Source organism: Drosophila takahashii, chromosome 2L, assembly GCF_030179915.1.
Source record: "Drosophila takahashii strain IR98-3 E-12201 chromosome 2L, DtakHiC1v2, whole genome shotgun sequence".
NCBI lineage: Eukaryota > Metazoa > Arthropoda > Insecta > Diptera > Drosophilidae > Drosophila > Drosophila takahashii.
Genome location: NC_091678.1, coordinates 32,752,745 through 32,771,992, shown reverse-complemented (window position 1 = coordinate 32,771,992; position 19,248 = coordinate 32,752,745). Strand labels below are relative to the sequence as shown.

The window sequence follows — 19,248 nt, the reverse complement described above, 5'->3', positions numbered from 1 at the left end:
TGTCAATATTCCAATTTTATTATTTTTCACACGAAAGATTTCTGTTGATACAAAATGTTTTAAAGGCTCTTGTAATAATAAAAAAAATGGCAAACGAAGCCATTATTCTTTCTCTATTTAGAGGAAATCATCTTCACGGATGGTTCCGTGTCGGAAGATTTGTGAGGAGTCGTAAAACTCCCCACAAATCTCGAGGCAGGAGAGCCCCTAGCAACAGCGAGAATGCGGCAGAATCCGAGGGCATCCAGGTCCACCGGTAAATACTGGACCTTGGACCCGGCTAAAGCGGAGAGACCGTGAAATAACGGTGCCGCGCTGGACCTTGGACCCACGCCGCCAAAGGGCAATAAGGTCAAACGGTGAATCCGTGGACTTCGGACCAGCACAAGGAGGATGCACCGTGAACTAACGGGACATCTTGGACCTTGGACCCGATGCGTGCCGTGTGCAAAGGGAACTAACGGGACACACTTGGACATTGGACCCTAGCGAGCCGTGTGCAAAAAGGGAAATAACGGGACCCTGCCGCTGCCGATAAAAGGGATGGCGCAGGCGCAGCTCGGGGCAGTCAGTTGGAGTTCGCGCGACAGTCAGTGCAGTAAGCGCCGCAGTTCATGCAGCCAGGAGGCACGAGACGTGTCGGTCGGAAGACGCGACGCTGGCAGCCGGAGTACAGACAGACAACCAAGATACGCGAGCGAAAGTACAAGTGAGACAACCCAATATCAAGATTCAAGTGCGAGGATTCAATCGAGTGCGTGACCGTGAGAGTGCCGAGTAACCGAGTGCTCAACGCCCAGATCAAGATACCAGAGTCAAGACGCTAGGCCAAGGCTGAGACTGCAACGGTGAGATCTGCAGGACGCAGAGATTGAAGTGGAGACGAGTGCTGGACAGGAGCAGAGTCGAGAGAAGGACGAGCTAGAGAAGGACGAGCTACCGGCAGGGTAAGCGCGGATCAAGAGTTTGTGCCAGGCGTCGGGGTTACGGTGGACTGACGATAAGGCTGAATCCTAGGATTTGACCTGTCGGGCCATTTGTTGCTCAGGCTAGAGCCAGACCGACCTCAGGGAATACGACGACACAGGTGGTCCCAGGATCATTCTGGTCGGACCCGAAAGGAAGGTTGTGCAGACTTTTGAGTCCTACAAGCCGGGTGGAACTGGAGAGCCGCCGTTGGAGAACGACGCCGCAGGAGTCCACCAGTAGCACGAAGAGATACGAGAGCAGCGACGCCGTCGAGGAGCGCCGCAGAGAATCGTACGAAGGGAATCTTGAGCCGAGGAAGGCACGTCGCCGACCCGACAAGCCGCTACAGCCAGCTGACGAAGAAACCAATTCCAGCGAAAAGAAAAACTAAATAAAGTTTTCCGATTTGTCCCAATCGGATATCTCTGCATTTTCTTGGGTCACGGGCAGTCACGCAATACAAATTTGGTGGGACGAACACACAATATCTCTGAGCTAGTCGCGGCGTTTACGTAGCGATCAAACAGTTAAAAACAGTTCGTTACATCTGGCGCCCAAGCGTGATTGTCCGGACCAAGAGTGCAAGAAGGAGTGCAAGGCGATGCAGAGCGGCAGACCCGAGGACAGAACTTGTTCGAAGGAAGGGGGAAGACGATACTTGGCGTATCGTAACACCCGGAGCAGGCGTAGACAGAAGTTCCGCCGCTGGAGCGCGATCACAGGAGGGCACAGCCCGCATCCACAGGCGCCACCGATACCAGGTACACGTCGCCGGCAAGGATGGAGGCGATACACGCCGCCGTCCAGAGATCAACCACGGCAACAGCGACTAACAGCAGCGGGACAGTGGCACAGATTACCACCACAGCAACAGGTACGGTGCGAGCCGTGGACTGCTGCACCACTTGCAGTAGCTATAGGCTCAAGTGCGTGGTTGAGTGGTTCATCACGAGGCATCATGGAGCTGGAATAGCAAGTAAATGCTGGCTATATGAGGGAAAACAAAATCAATTGGCTAAATTCACTCACCTGCAATGTAAACATTGAACAGCTGATCAAGAGTCACACGCGAATGGTACGAATATGGCAACGCTGGGATCTCGATAACGGACTTCGATAACTGGAACTGACGACATGGAAGTGGCAACGCTGCTCACCACGATCGATTAACGCGATTGTGAGTTGGAGCGGAGTTGCCAGATGGAGGAAACGGAAGCGGTGTATTTCCACGGGAGATGGCGCGGAAATTCAAAATTCCGAACGCAGGCGAGGATCAGCGACCAAGGAGAGAAAATCGTCAAGGAGCAGGAGGAGAAACAAGGAAACGAGGAACAAGGAGCAGAATCAAGGACGGCGCCGGGAGGGTCTATACGCGGGGGTCGAGATGCCTATAGGACACGGCTGAGACTGGCATCGCTGCGATCCGACCGGTGGCCAACGGCAGGAGAAAGGCATCAGCGAGGGTTAGACGCGGTCGTCGAGATGCCTACAGGAAAAGGCTGAGATTGCACCGCTGCGTCCGGACTGATGGCCAACACAAGGAGTAGGGAACCAGGAGCAGGGAACCAGGAGCAACGGAGGACGAGGACAACAACGAGGAAGCTGAGATACGTCGACGGAGTGCGCCGGGAGGAGAAAGCACCTTCTTCAACACATTTCCGAAGAAAGGGGGAGATGTGAGGAGTCGTAAAACTCCCCACAAATCTCGAGGCAGGAGAGCCCCTAGCAACAGCGAGAATGCGGCAGAATCCGAGGGCATCCAGGTCCACCGGTAAATACTGGACCTTGGACCCGGCTAAAGCGGAGAGACCGTGAAATAACGGTGCCGCGCTGGACCTTGGACCCACGCCGCCAAAGGGCAATAAGGTCAAACGGTGAATCCGTGGACTTCGGACCAGCACAAGGAGGATGCACCGTGAACTAACGGGACATCTTGGACCTTGGACCCGATGCGTGCCGTGTGCAAAGGGAACTAACGGGACACACTTGGACATTGGACCCTAGCGAGCCGTGTGCAAAAAGGGAAATAACGGGACCCTGCCGCTGCCGATAAAAGGGATGGCGCAGGCGCAGCTCGGGGCAGTCAGTTGGAGTTCGCGCGACAGTCAGTGCAGTAAGCGCCGCAGTTCATGCAGCCAGGAGGCACGAGACGTGTCGGTCGGAAGACGCGACGCTGGCAGCCGGAGTACAGACAGACAACCAAGATACGCGAGCGAAAGTACAAGTGAGACAACCCAATATCAAGATTCAAGTGCGAGGATTCAATCGAGTGCGTGACCGTGAGAGTGCCGAGTAACCGAGTGCTCAACGCCCAGATCAAGATACCAGAGTCAAGACGCTAGGCCAAGGCTGAGACTGCAACGGTGAGATCTGCAGGACGCAGAGATTGAAGTGGAGACGAGTGCTGGACAGGAGCAGAGTCGAGAGAAGGACGAGCTAGAGAAGGACGAGCTACCGGCAGGGTAAGCGCGGATCAAGAGTTTGTGCCAGGCGTCGGGGTTACGGTGGACTGACGATAAGGCTGAATCCTAGGATTTGACCTGTCGGGCCATTTGTTGCTCAGGCTAGAGCCAGACCGACCTCAGGGAATACGACGACACAGGTGGTCCCAGGATCATTCTGGTCGGACCCGAAAGGAAGGTTGTGCAGACTTTTGAGTCCTACAAGCCGGGTGGAACTGGAGAGCCGCCGTTGGAGAACGACGCCGCAGGAGTCCACCAGTAGCACGAAGAGATACGAGAGCAGCGACGCCGTCGAGGAGCGCCGCAGAGAATCGTACGAAGGGAATCTTGAGCCGAGGAAGGCACGTCGCCGACCCGACAAGCCGCTACAGCCAGCTGACGAAGAAACCAATTCCAGCGAAAAGAAAAACTAAATAAAGTTTTCCGATTTGTCCCAATCGGATATCTCTGCATTTTCTTGGGTCACGGGCAGTCACGCAATACAAATTTGGTGGGACGAACACACAATATCTCTGAGCTAGTCGCGGCGTTTACGTAGCGATCAAACAGTTAAAAACAGTTCGTTACAGATTTTACAGGAAGTGCTTTCGCACACATGAATTCAAACTCTATAAAAAGTTTTTACACTGACAAAAAACTGTCGTCGCTGACTGGCATAGCTAGCAAATTTAACAGATAGTCTTGGTGCCATCCAGACATTAAAAAACTCGTACTCAAAAAACTGCATTTCTCAATGCATTCTAAAAAAAACCATAAACAGTACAAACTTGATATCTATAGAATTCCCCCATATTCCAAGTCATTCCAATATTTGGGAGAACGACCTCGCGGATATAGCTGCTAAAAATGCTCGGTTTAGCGGCACATTCGTATCCGTAAGATGGACCCTAAAAGATTGAGAACGTAAATAAAACCAACTGGCAGGGTCTGTAGCCCGCAGCTTCGCCTGCGGAAATTAAAACTGAAAATTAAGCATTGCTTTATATAGTATAACTATTTGTATACCCTTAATTGTAACCTACATGTATAAGCTTAGCATAAGAATAAAGATAAGAAAGAAAGACATTACAATAAAAGCTCTGATCTGGCAGTCGTGTATAGACCGCACAAGCAACAGCTCGCTTTAAACAAATATCTCTTTGAAACGATTTAAATGAGATTTCATTATTGGAACTTAATCTTTGCGGGACCTAACTAGCATTTAGACTTGTAACAACGACTCGATCGAAACCGGCAATAAAAATTGGCTAAGAACGCCTTTTTACTTAAGTTGATACCCTTGAGAAAGTCAACTGACGATATCGCGTACAATGGGCCAAGCCGCGATCTAACTGGCGACGAGGATCTAAAAACCACCGATTTTGGAATTACATTTTCCAAATTACCACGTGTATTTGAGTGCACACGATATTGCGTAATGGTCTTAGACAAGCGGCTCGAAAACATTACACCAAGCTCCACATACGTCATCCTTATCAGCAAAAGACAAAGCTCTGTTTTTGCGCTCAACTTATTCACCGATTTTCGCTACGACGAGCTCCAGCAATTACCACGTTGTCAACGTCATCATCTACGGTATCATCTATTTCTCATTATTTTGGACTTCGAAGAAGACGGCGAAACAGAAAAAAAAAAAATATTTCTAAGAGGAAAAGCTTCCGCCTAGGAATACTGGAGTCGTACAATCTATCATTGTGTATTACTTTCTTTTCATGATCCAGAAGTCTTTGTTAATCTTAAGTAAGTTCTAATTTTATTTTACATTTAAAAAAAAAACAAAAACTAGGCCTAAAAATGAATTCCGAAGTAACCGCATCATTTACTCTTTATTTAAATTGTATAAAAAATGTCCAAGATTTCGATGGCTCAGATAAAAACCAGCTTCCCGACTTTATAAATCAAATCAACGTATTAATGCCATGTTTTCGAGTGTTCGACGAGCAATCGAGAGAAGTCCTCTTTAACTTTTTAAAAAATAAATGTTGTGGACTAGTAAGACCAGTTTTACATAGGTACGAAAACGTTACGTCCTGGGAAAGACTAAAAGAAATACTAATAAAACATTTTGGAAAAAAGGAAAGTAGTGACGAATTGATGGACGCATTAAAACTATGTAGAATAGAATCGACAACAGAGCAATATTACGACAAAATAAATGAAATTGCCAATAGACTGCACAATCGAATATTAACACATTCTGACGGGACGTATACCACTGAAGAAGTAAACAGAATTTCACTTAGAGTATTTAGGGACAATCTTCCTGAGCCAACGAAAACAATGATTTTTGCCAGAAACCCTCCATCATTGGACGACGCATACAAAATTATTGAAGATGCCCGTCATCAAAGTTATACCTTGTATGGACCAATTCGAAAACAATTTAGCAACAAACCCTCTTTTAGAAAAGATTTCAGTAACGATAGTAACAATCGAAATGAAAGAACTCCAAATGGATACCATAATCAACCACAAGTAGAGGAAAATCCTGGCAATTCCAACAGGCAAAATACAAATAGGTATGAAAATAGGGGCAGTTATAATAACAATTATGCCGCTAATCCATCTAGTAATTCTAGAATGTCCTATAACACTATCCAGCCTCAACAGGTAGCTAGCCGTAACACCCAAAATAATAATTCGGTAGGTCAAATGGACGTAGGTCATATTAATGCAAATTTTCAATTAGGGGACCAGCAAGACTACCTTATATAAAACTTCGATCAACTCAAAGGGACCTTCTATTCATTATCGACACTGGAGCGGAATTCAGTATCATTAATGGAAACATATGCCACCCAAAATGGAAAACAAACATCGAAGTCCAAGTAAAAGCAAACATTATTCAGATACATAAACTATGTAGGTTTCCTTCATTTAAAGAATTTGGAGCAAATAATTATTCGTGTGAGTTCTTGGAATACAACTTCCACGATATATTCGATGGGATAATAGGAGGAAACATATTAAATGATTTAAACGCAATAATAAACTATTCAGAACAGACAATTACTTTGAATAATGTTAAACTAAACTTCTACACAAGGCACCCAAATACGTTAAATAGTCCGGAAGTTAACACTAGCCATAGCGTGTCGTTAGAATATCTAAATCCTATTTCTCAGAATCTACTCACTCCAGTTTTGAAACGATTCGAAGGTATATTTTATAAAGAAGGAGATAATTTAACCTTTACGAGTGAAGTTAAACACAAAATTCATACAAAAAATGATATTCCCGTCTATTCGAAAGCCTATAGGTATCCCGAGGCCCATAATAACGAAGAAAACAAACAAATATCCGATATGCTAAAACAAGGAATAATAAGACATTCGAATAGTCCGTACAACAGTCCCTTATGGGTTGTCCAAAAGAAATTGGATAAATCAAATCAACCGAAATGGCGACTCGTTGTCGACTACAGAAAATTAACACGCAAACAATTGAAGATCGTTATCCTATTCCTAATATAGATGAGATATTTCATAAGCTGGACGGATGTAAAATATTTTCTTCCTTAGACTTAGCAAAGGGTTTCTATCAAATTGAAATGAGCGAGGGCGATATCCAAAAGACGGCATTTTCAACTGCTAGCGGGCACTACGAATTCTTGCGTATGCCATTCGGTCTTCGAAATGCTCCCGCAACCTTCCAACAGCTTATGAACCATTTACTCAGAAACTATATTGACCATTTTTGTATTGTATACATGGACGATATTCTTATATTTTCGAAAACAATCGAAGAAGATATTGAGCATCTTACCAAAATACTAAATTGCTTGGAGAATGCAAACTTAAAGCTTCAAACTGACAAATGCGAGTTTGCCAAATCCGAAATAGAGTTTTTAGGGCACGTTCTAAATTCAGACGGTCTGAAACCCAGCAAAAAAAAAGTTGAGGCAATCGATAGGATTAAATTGCCAACAACGCAAAAACAAATAAAAAGTTTTCTGGGCATGACTAACTACTTAAGGCGATACATAAAAGATTATTCTAAAATTGCAAAACATTTAATAAAATACCTGAAAAAAAATTCGAAAATTAATACAAATGATTTAGAATTTATAGAATCATTCGAAAAGCTAAAAGTCCTAATTAAAAGCGAACCAATTGTAGCCTACCCTGACTTTCAAAAACAGTTTACACTTATTACAGACGCTAGCAACCATGCCTTGGGAGCGGTGCTAATGCAGGATAACAAAGTAATATGTTATGCCAGCCGTACTTTAAAAACGCACGAACTGAACTATAGCACGATTGAAATGGAACTTCTAGCTATTTTCTGGGGCGTCAAATATTTTCATTATTATTTATATGGGAGAAAGTTTTTAATAAAAACCGACCACCGCCCACTAGTATGGCTAAACAACTTAAAAGAACCCAATTTAAAGCTACAGAGATGGAAAATTCAACTAAATGAATATGATTTCGATATCGCCTTTATTAAAGGAAAAGAAAATGCTCTAGCAGACGGACTAAGTAGGATATGCACTGATAATAATTTGTTAGATTGTCCCGAAGTAAATATAAGTGATCTAATCCAGCTGAATGAAGCTTGTATATTGGTAGGCAAACTCGACAATACAGCGCAAACCGTCGAAACAATTGACGAACTAAACAACGACTTTTCGTTAGACCTAATAAACCTTTTTTCAAATCAATCTACTAATTGTGAAACCATCCACAGTGCTCAATCCGATAACTTAAACTATATAAAAAATACAGATAACGCGTTAAACATATATAAGTCACAAATAGTACTAAAAGTATCGCAAAAGCAATCGCGAGCCACCAAAATCTTGTATAAACGAAAAATAAGACACATTATAGAAACAATAGGAAATAAGTCCACCATTTTAGAATTAATGCAGGAAATCTTACCAGATAAAGGCCTAGTAGCCATTTATTGCGAAGACGTTAATTTGTACGTGAAATTCAAGGAATGTTACAGACAATACTTCGCATGCAACGAAAACTTAAAACTAGTAAGATCGTTTATTTTGCTAAAAGATGTAACAGATAAAGAACAAATTTTAAAAATAATAAACGAAGAACATTTAAAAAACAACCATAGAGGTATTAACGAAATCTTTGGCGAAATAAAAAAAATGTATTACTATCCGAATCTTCAGAAAGAAATTCAAAAATATGTTAATAATTGTAAAATTTGTAACTTGGCCAACTATGATCGAAACCCCTTAAAATATAAGCTAAACATAACCGATACCCCTTCGCAACACAACGAAACAATCCATCTAGATATTTGGTTCCCCATGCATTCACAAAATACGCTACTGCTTGTCATATTAAAGATAGATCTTGGGTTTCGTTGCTAAAGGCTATACAAGAGAGAATCCAGTACCTAGGCAAGCCCAAGCTTATTATAACGGATAATGAATTTAATATAAATTGCATAAAACAGTTTCTTATAGATAATAATATAGAAATCCATTTCACGACACCGTATAAAAAAAACAGGGAACTCAGATGTTGAGAGACTACACTTGACATTAAATGAGCACATCCGACTTTTTAATGCAGACGAGAAAAACAATGATACGGTTCAAAACAAAGTATTTAAAGCAATGCTATGCTACAATAATACTATTTACTCTATTACAAAGATGAAACCAATCGATTTCCTAAACAACATCCTAAGTGCAGAACAACAACAAAACATCGCGAATAAAATCAAACATAATAAGGAACTCTTAAATTTAAAAAATAATAGTATTAATAGGGAAAATTTTGAAAATGATTATGTTAAAAATAATAAAATTGGTAAATCAAATCCTAAATATAAGCTAGTTCAAAACTATCATCAAGATGGAAATTACCTAATATCAAATGAAGACGCAAACGCAAAAATATACAAAGACCAAGTCAAAAGAAAATACACATTCCAAAATTTAAAAAAAAAAAAAAAATGTTTATAAGAGTTATACATGTATTTACAATTTATAAATTTCTACAATTAATTTCGCAGAAACTTGTCGTGGGGGAGTCACATATCCAAGTATAACTATTTGTATACCCTTAGTTTATCACCAGCCAGCAAACCTCTCAGTTCCAATCCGCTCAGTAGCCCCAGCTGCGAGCTCCACCACTTCCAGTGAATCCAGGCGCCTTCTTAGCGTTACAAAAGTCAAGCAGCTAAACAAAAGAAGTCAGTTAGCTTTCAATGCGTTCGGACGTGCTTATCTTTCGCTATGTCTATTCCAAATTGCTCAGAGTGAAATTCGTCGGTCACTGCAGCCCAGCTTCTATGTTTTGATGCTGTCCGCTGCTCTTCGTTGTGCCGTCGCGCCTTCCACACTTCGAGTGTAAACATTTCGCCAGATGTGTCTAAACTGCTGACCAATTTGCCGAATTTATTGTGGCAATGTGACAACTGTCTTGTCGCTAATGATTCCCACTCCAAAATTGACGAACTCAATGAGAAAATCAATAAGCTGGAATTATTTTGTATGGATCTCAATAACAAATTCTTAAGTGCGATCGCCCATAAACCTGGGGTCATTCAATCTCAGCCTCAGCCGCAGACGCAGCCGCAGGAGAAAACTAACAACATGAACAACGTTAGTACCAGGCCGCGGACCCTTAGACCTTTGGCAGTGTCCGCCAGTGATGAGGTGCATGTTGCGGACCCGTTAACTGTGGTTAAGGAGGGTGATTGGAGCATCGTTCGTAAAAAGAGGAGGAATATTCGAAAAAACAACAAAACGCGTTTAGTTGGAGAGGCCCCCAGCTGTAGCGATTTGACAGTAATGCAAAGTAAGAAATATTTGCATGTCGGTAAATTTGCCGTTGACACCGAGCCAGAGGCGGTGTTAAAATATGTGGCTGAAAAGCTTAATGTGGCCACTGAAACTTTTACATGCTTCAAGCTGGTCAAATTGGATGCTGACTTGTCGGCTCTTAAGTTTGTCAACTTTAAGCTGGGAGTTCCTGAGCATCTCCTGGCAGCAGTCTTCAATAATAAATTCTGGCCAATATCAGTTAAGGTGGGACATTTCGTTCAACGGGAGAGGCCCAAAGCGGATCACGTTGCTCTTCGAATTCCAGCAACAGATGAATCTTCTACCCCCGTAAACTCCCCTTCAAAAAACTTCCAATAATCGGCGTCACTGGCATTGACGTCTGTTGCGGGCTCTTCGTTTCTTATGGCTGCAATTCTCTACTGTATTATCTACAACAACGGCAGAAGCGAGCGGTTAATCTGCTTGCTCTCAGCATCCATCTCTCTCATCAACTCACGCACCAACAGCTGCATTCACAACAACAACAACACCTGCTGATTTTGCCGTTTCCTTTATGCACCTCTGAGCTGTTGTTTACGTCGTCTGCCGTGTATGATGTGTTAAGTTCTCCCGCATGCGAGACATATGCTCGTAGCGTGCTCTTCGGAGTGGCGCTCTCTTCACCTCCCGCTGTATTGGCGCAGCATACCACAGATCGCAGTGTGCTCTTCGGAGTGGCGCTTTCTTCACCTCCCGCTGCCTGGGCGCAGCATCCATCATCTCGCAGCGTGCTCTTCGGAGTGGCGCTCTCTTCACCTCCCGCTGCCTGGGCGCAGCATCCATCAGCTCGCAGCGTGCTCTTCGGAGTGGCGCTCTCTTCACCTCCCGCTGCCTGGGCGCAGCATCCATCATCTCGCAGCGTGCTCTTCGGAGTGGCGCTCTCTTCACCTCCCGCTGCCTGGACGCAGCATCCAGAATCTCGCAGCGTGCTCTTCGGAGCGGCGCTCTCTTCACCTCCCGCTGCCTGGACGCAGCATCCAGAATCTCGCAGCGTGCTCTTCGGAATGGCGCTCTCCTCACCTCCCGTTGCCTGGTTGCAGCATCCAGAATCTCGCAGCGTGCTCTTCGGATTGGCGCACTCTTCGCCGCACACTACATTGGAGCTGTGGCCAAAACCTGGGTGGCTCAGCGGTTTTAATAGAGTATCACTCTCGGCTACACAGTTGGCAACATTGGATTGTAATACCATTTATGATCCTTGGGTTGATGATCTCAACCCACCAATACGTATTCGTACAGAATCACTGCGCCGCGTTCTTAATGGATCCTACGGCGTTGGAGGGCAGAAAACTGTTGCTGCTGCTGCTGATTTCACTCTCCAGGATTACCGCCAGGCATCCATGGCTAGAGTTCCTGGAAGGTCGCCTAGCCGTAGAATTGGAAACCTTCTTAAAATTTTCTTTCAAAATGTATTTGGAATGAGGACCAAAACCCAATCTGTCTTCATGAACACATCCAATAGTGATTATGACGTCATCATATTGGTGGAAACCTAACTTTAACGCCAACGAGTTCTTCGATGCAAATCTGTTCAACGTCTATCGTAAGGACAGCAGAATGCAGTGCGATAGAGGTGGTGGTGTCATCGTGGCAGTACGCCATACTTTCTCGTGCATAGCCGTTAAACTTGAAAACGAAGACTCTCTTCTGGACCAGTTGGCTGTCGAGGTAGCTGGCTCGTTAGGAAAGATTGTAATAGTTGCTTCCTACATTCCCCCTGGTAGCGATTTTACGCTTTATCAGGCACATTTGAATAATATTTCCAGTATAAATGACAGTTTAGTTGATGGTGTGGGTATTTGTGTGACAGGAGATTTCAATTTAGGATCTGTTGTATGGACATGTGACCCGCAATCGCTCTTTATGGTGCCTGGTAATGTCCACCAGCCACATGAAATTATTGTCATTGATGATTTTTATAGTATGGGCCTCACCCAAATAAATAATATCTTTAATGATTTGCATAGGCTACTAGATTTAATTTTCATCAATTCGATTGTTCATTCCTCGGTAAGCCTTGCTGAATATACTATTTCTAATTGTGATTCTCATCATAAACCAATTTGCTTTAATATTGAATTTTATAACTTTTTACCAACAGTTAATGTAGTTCCTATGTATAACTTTGATGATTCCAGCCTGGCTGCCGTAAGCGATTGCCTCGTATCTATTAATTGGGTCTCTGTACTATCGGATGCTTGCATTGAAACCAATTATAATAATTTTCTAGCTGCACTCAAAAATACTCTGGATAGCATTGTCCCAACTAAGGTGCGGGGTTCCTATAGGCTTCCGTGGTACACTAAGGGCCTCCAGAAGTATAAGAATTTAAGGAATAAGTTCTATAAAAGGTTCTTGAGATGGGGTAATCCGGTGGATGGCGATAGATACAGGCAACATAAGCGAGAATTTGAGTTTTTTAACAAATTTCTATACAATCAATACATTTCTGATATTGAAAATAGCCTAAAGTCCAATCCTAATTCGTTCTGGCGCTTCGTTAATTCTAAAAAGTCATCATCATCCATCCCTTCAACTATGACATATAAAAATATGGTCGCTAACTCTGGGGCTGATATTGCCAACTTATTTGCTTCCTTTTTTTCTGCCAACTTCGAGCCCGCGTCTAGCTGGAATAACCAGGAAGTCTTAAACAATATTCCAGAATTCAGTAGCATCGGCTCCCTTGATATAACTGATTCCGACATCTCTGAAGCTTTAGTTCACTTTGATGACTCTAAGAAGCCCGACGTTGATGGAGTATCTTCGTTCTTTCTAAAACACTGCTATACTGGTATTCTTGAACCTCTTAAAATCCTTTTTTCTGCCTCTCTAGCTCAGGGAAATTTTATATCTAGATGGAAAATGGCTAAAATTCTACCGGTCCACAAATGTGGATGTAAGTCTGAGATCTCCAACTACAGGCCTAATGCCAAAATAAGCAATATAGCTAAGCTGTTCGAGAGAATCGTAGTTAAAAAGTTATCTTTCCATTTAAGTGCCTATATTGACCCAAATCAGCATGGGTTTATGCCTGGACGTTCTACGACCACGAATCTAGCTATCTTCACAAAATTTTGTTTACAATCCTTTGAGTCCCATTCGCAGGTGAATACAGTTTATACTGACTTTGCCAAGGCTTTTGATAAGGTCTGCCACTCTGCCTTACAAGCAAAGCTATTCAAGCTGGGCTTTCACTCTTCACTTCTCAAATGGATTTCATCTTTCATGGTAAACCGATCCTATCAGGTTGAAGTCAGTGGATCTGTATCAAACTCATATAAAGCGACATCTGGGCTTCCTCAGGGAAGTTCCCTGGGGCCCTTGCTCTTTATCATTTTCATTAATGACATTTGCTTCTGCATTCAGTCAGCCAAATATCTTCTCTATGCAGACGACTTCAAGATTTACCTTTCGGTGAATTCGATAAGTGACACTTATTTGCTGCAGGCTGATCTAAGCAAAATTAGTTTATGGTGTACTCGGAACAAACTGCCACTTAATCAAAACAAATGTCATGTGGTCCGCTATAGTAAATGTTCATTATCTATTATTTCAACGTATTATATTTACGATCACCCACTCCAAGCGCTGTACGAAATTATGGATCTTGGGGTCCTCTTTGATAGCAAATTCCTTTTCAATCACCACATTAATTACATCTTGCCCAAAGCATATGCTATGTTCGGTTTTGTCAAACGTAATACTGTACTGTTTAGGGACCCGTACGCCAGACTGTCAGTGTTTTCTGCATTTGTTCGCTCAAGGGTGGAATATGCTTCTTTTATTTGGAATCCCTCAAGCGCAGTGCATAGCAATAGGGTTGAGCGGCTTCAGAAAAAATTTCTGAAGTTTTCACTCCAGCCGTTGCATTTTTGTGATCCATTCCCATCTTATTCCAGCCAATGCCGCCTACTACATACTTGTAGTCTTAAAGACAGGCGTTCAATAGCGGGCCTACTTTTCGTGAACGACTTAATTATTGGTAACATTGATAGTCCTTTCCTATTGAGTTTAATTACCTTTAATGCCCCAGCCAGGAATCTCCGTACCATGGTCCCTTTTTTGAAAGTGCTGCTAGAACCAATTATGCTCGGAATGAGCCACTTTTAAGGGCTTTGCGTTTATTTAACTCCCTACCAGCCAGCATCCGGTTATGTTGGGGATCCAAGAAGGATATGCTTAGGCAATCACTTAGGGAATATTTATACCCTTGTAGAGGGTATTATAATTTCAGTCAGATGTTTGCAACGCAGTGAAGGAGACGTTTCCGACCACATAAAGTATATATATTCTTGATCAGCATCACTAGACGAGTCGATCTAGCCATGTCCGTCTGTCCGTCTGTCCGTCTGTCCGTCGGTCCGTCTGTCCGTCTGTCCGTCTGTCCGTTTCTATGCGAACTAGTCTCTCAGTTTTAAAGATATCGCGATGAAACTTTCCCGAAAGTCTTCTTTCTATTGCAGGTAGTACATATGTCGGAGCGAGCCGAATCGGACCACTATATCTTAAGGCTCCCATAGGAATATTCAAAGATATATAAGAAAATTCATTGTTACTTTGTAGGAAGTAGGCGTTTTAATTCTTGACTCTTTAAAAACAAAATTCAAAAATAGAAACGCTGAATCTGCAAGGGTATATAAGCTTCGGCTGGCCGAAGGTAGCTTCCTTTCTTGTTTTTATGTAGTTCTTAGTCTTAGTTTTAAGTTTATACTTACTAGCCAGATAAGGATTTAATCCATTGGCGGAATAAATAAATAAATAAATAAATAAATAATTGTAACCTACATGTATAAGCTTAGCATAAGAATAAAGATAAGAAAGAAAGACATTACAATAAAAGCTCTGATCTGGCAGTCGTGTACAGACCGCACAAGCAACAGCTCGCTTTAAACAAATATCTCTTTGAAACGATTTAAATTAGATTTCATTATTGGAACTTAATCTTTGCGGGACCTAACTAGCATTTAGACTTGTAACAACGACTCGATCGAAACCGGCAATTAAAATTGGCTAAGAACGCCTTTTTACCCAAGTTGATACCCTTGAGAAAGTCAACTGACGATATCGCGTACAATGGGCCAAGCCGCGATCTAACTATATTTGCTACTTATTTTAAATTTACAAATTCCTTATTTTTAGCCTATAGCCGAGAAAAGTTTTTATCATAACTTTTTTCTTATTTTCCGCAAAAACAACAGTATATTGTCCTATGCAGGCTACTTAAAATATATAAAAAAAAAACTTACGAAAAAATTTCTAAAATTCTTATTGATTGCGTAAGTTATTAGCTGCACAGAACAGAAACAAATTAATTTTTCGACACAAATCCTTACACTAATATTCTTCACAACATTAGTACTTTGCCCAAAATATATTTTTTAAATATAGAATGTCATACTGGATTGAGCATGTAATTAAATTACAAACACGTAATTAATTAAATTTCAAATTTACACGCTAAATCTAGAAAATAAGCTTGTTTTCTTAAAAAAAAAATATACCAAAACATTGCTTAAACATACCTCTTTCTCTAAAAGATAGCTCTCCAAAAACCAATATGATTGTTTTGGTTAAGATTTATGAAGTTAAAGGAAATATTTTTGTTTAGGTAACGAAAAGGTAAATAAAAACCAAATACACTTTGCGATTTAGCTAATATGGGGGTTTCTAGAAGGTATCCACTGTAGACAACTCTTATAAGGGAAACCAATATTTATGCGAAGCAATGTTTTGCTTTATATATTCGACTAATTTAAGAAAAGACATCAAGAAAGGCAATTCCATATTACTGCATTTTACCATTGATATTTTGTTTCAGTATTTTTGTTTTCACATTAATTTTTCATCTTGATTAGAATTATATTAATAATAGGGAATGCAGGTGGGCGGGGAAGCCGTGAATCAAATTGTTTAAACAATATGAGGCACGTGTATTAAAGAGCAAGAGAATCAATTAGTTTGAATATTTAATGTTCTTTTAATATTATCAATGCGATTTGAATTTTAGTTCACAAAAATCGGTTACAAAATGTCTTATGTAAGAATGTTGTGGAAATGTAAATGAAATATTCTTTAAGCAAAAGGATATCAGTATTGTCTTGAATTTGAATTTGATCGAATCTCAATTCCTTAGTCAGCTGCAATGCACACACACAAACGTACACACGCATATACATATGTATCTAATGGCTGTGTGTGTAAAGTGCGCATTTTTTGAATATATTTATTTTGTGCGTGTGTGTGTACATAGCAGAGCAAATCATTGTTTGTTTTTGTTTTATACAAATCCAAAGTTTGTCGATAACTCAACATTTGAAAAATAATAAATAGTTTGCTTATCAGGCTTTTGCATTTTAAAAAACAAAAGCAATTTTAAGGAAAATTTCGACTGTAAAATTTAGCTTAATAGGATTTCTGTAAGGTCTTCCGATATATTAAAATTTACCGTTTACTTAAGATTTGCGATATAATCGATTTTTTTGGCTGTGGTATTTTCATTTTCCCCTTGCGCGGTCACACTTAAATTGCGACAGCATGACATACCCTGTAGTTCTCAAGGGGGCCGGTGGCACTTTCGGGGTAGAAAAGGGATCGACCACCCAGTGGTCCCTTAAGGGTCAATAGGTGGCGTGTGTATTTTTTACAAGAGCAAAAGAGTTATCGGAGAGTGAACACTTCTATGTGAACACTTCTATATGAGTTAAAAAAATTGTAAAATTAAATTTTTTGGCCAGTATATAATGATTTTAATAACGAATACAACTTTATTTTGTTTATATAAAAACAAATTTAAAACAAGAAAGGAAGCTAGCTTCGGCCAGCCGAAGCTTATATACCCTTGCAGATCATTCCTATTAATTAACAAATCGCAAAAATGTTCAATTTTCTAATATTTCTCATTAATTTTCCGATCGTTCCTATGGCAGCTATATGATATAGTCGTCCGATTTTGATCAAATTAAAATTGAAATTCGAAAATATTTAAAAAAAATCATATCCTAGAGTAGAAGATAATACAATAAAAACCAAAGAAGCCAGAATTTATTTCCTATTACTTTTCCATTAATTTTCCGATCGTTCCTATGGCAGCTATATGATATAGTCGTCCGATTTTAATTAAATTAAAATTGAAATTCGGAAATATTTAATAAGAGTCATATCCTAGAGTAGAAGATAATACAATAAAATCCAAAGAAGCTAGAATTTATTTCCTATTACTTTTCCATTAATTTTCCGATCGTTCCTATGGCAGCTATATGATATAGTAGTCCGATTTTTTAAATAATTAATTCGAAATTCAGATATATTTAAAAAATAACATCCCCAAAAGTAGAAGGTAATATTTCAAAAAACACCGAAGCTAGAATTTTTTAAAGTTTTTTTTTTCCGATTGTTCCTATGGGAGCTATAAGATATAGTTGTCCGATCCGGTCGGCTCCGACATATATACTACCTGCAATAGAAAGAAGACTTTTGGGAAAGTTTCATCCCGATAGCTCAAAAACTGAGAGACTAGTTTGCGTAGAAACAGACAGACGGACAGACGGACAGACGGACAGACGGTCAGACGGACAGACGGACAGACGGACATGGCTAAATCGACTCGTCTAGTGATGCTGATCAAGAATATATATACTTTATGGGGTCGGAAACGTCTCCTTCACTGCGTTGCAAACTTCTGACTGAAATCATAATACCCTCTGCAAGGGTATAAAAAGTTAAAATAATAAAATACAAACTTAATAATGAGATAAAATAAAAGAATAAATGATAGAATTTTATTTCTTTTTATATTATTTATATTTAATAATGAGCAATTTAGCTGCAGCATTATTTTTAACAATAGCGGTGGTTCAGTAGCAAAACGTTTTCTTTCCTTCCATAACAAGCGGATTTTATTGGTGCTTAGATATATAAAATAAATATATAAGTACCTAATTTTATATACTTTTCTTTTTTGGTTTTAAACCATCTGACCGATGATTTTTTACTTTTGGTCGCGACAACACTGCCGCATTGACCAGATACTGGTGGTTTGAGAGCGTGTATCGGGTACGCTCACGTAGATACGGCCACACTGACGATATGAGAACGCCTTGCTATTGGAAACGACAGTCTAGGGTAGCTGTCTAGGTTGACATTCTACCCTTGTAGACAATATTTTGTTTATTTGTTTGCACTACTTTGATTTTTTTTTTTTTCCTCTAGTTTGTTTTTTGTTTTGCTTTGGTTAATTTTTTGTTTTTTTGATTTTCTTATATCTTTATTTTTTATTGAATAAGGTTTTTCGTTTGTTTTTCTCTTTTTTTTTTCATTGTTTTTATTTCTTTTTCTCTTTTTTTTTCTCTTTAAGAAAACCACAGAAGGTGGTTTTCAGCAAGCCTTCCTGTTTTTTGAGCTCGGCAGGTTGGTTTATTGGCCAACTGCCGAATTAATATGCCTAAACAACAGGAAAATTATAAACTACAGTGATTGATAAAAGTAAACCTAAAAATTTAAATTGGCAGTGTTTATAAAAATTACCAACTCCCTCATGTGGAGTGGTTCTTTAACTTGAAAAAATTGATTCAAGTTGCTGTAATATTTAAATATTTTAAATTTTTTTCGGAGTGTGATAAATTTTGGGCAGTTAAAGATTAGATGCTCCGCATATTCAGGAACATTACAGGCCTCACACAAATTAGAGTCTATAGCTTTTATCCTATGTAAGAAGGTTTTGTCATATGTATGTCCTGTCATTAGTCTGTTTAGTACTTTTAATCCTTTTGCTTTCCATTTTAAATCATGGTGCCAAGGTTTCTTAGGTATTTCAGGAAAGACGTTTATGAGATTTGTTCCTTTGTTTGTGCATTTTATCTTGTAACCCTCGTTCCATTGTTCCTCTATTTTCTTTTTAATTTCCCTCAGAGCTTCTTTGGTGCTTAGTTTTATATCTACCACTTCTCCTTCCCTAACAGCTAACTTAGCTAGCCTATCAGTCTTTTCGTTTAACGGAATACCCTTGTGCCCTGG

General features: G+C 40.6%; 1 protein-coding gene across 4 annotated transcripts in view; it reads right to left on the bottom strand.

Annotated features, from left to right (window-relative positions):
* Positions 1-19,248, bottom strand: part of LOC108070170 (uncharacterized) — a 123,886-nt gene that overhangs the window by 81,050 nt on the left and 23,588 nt on the right. The gene's annotated exons all lie outside the window — the stretch shown is intronic.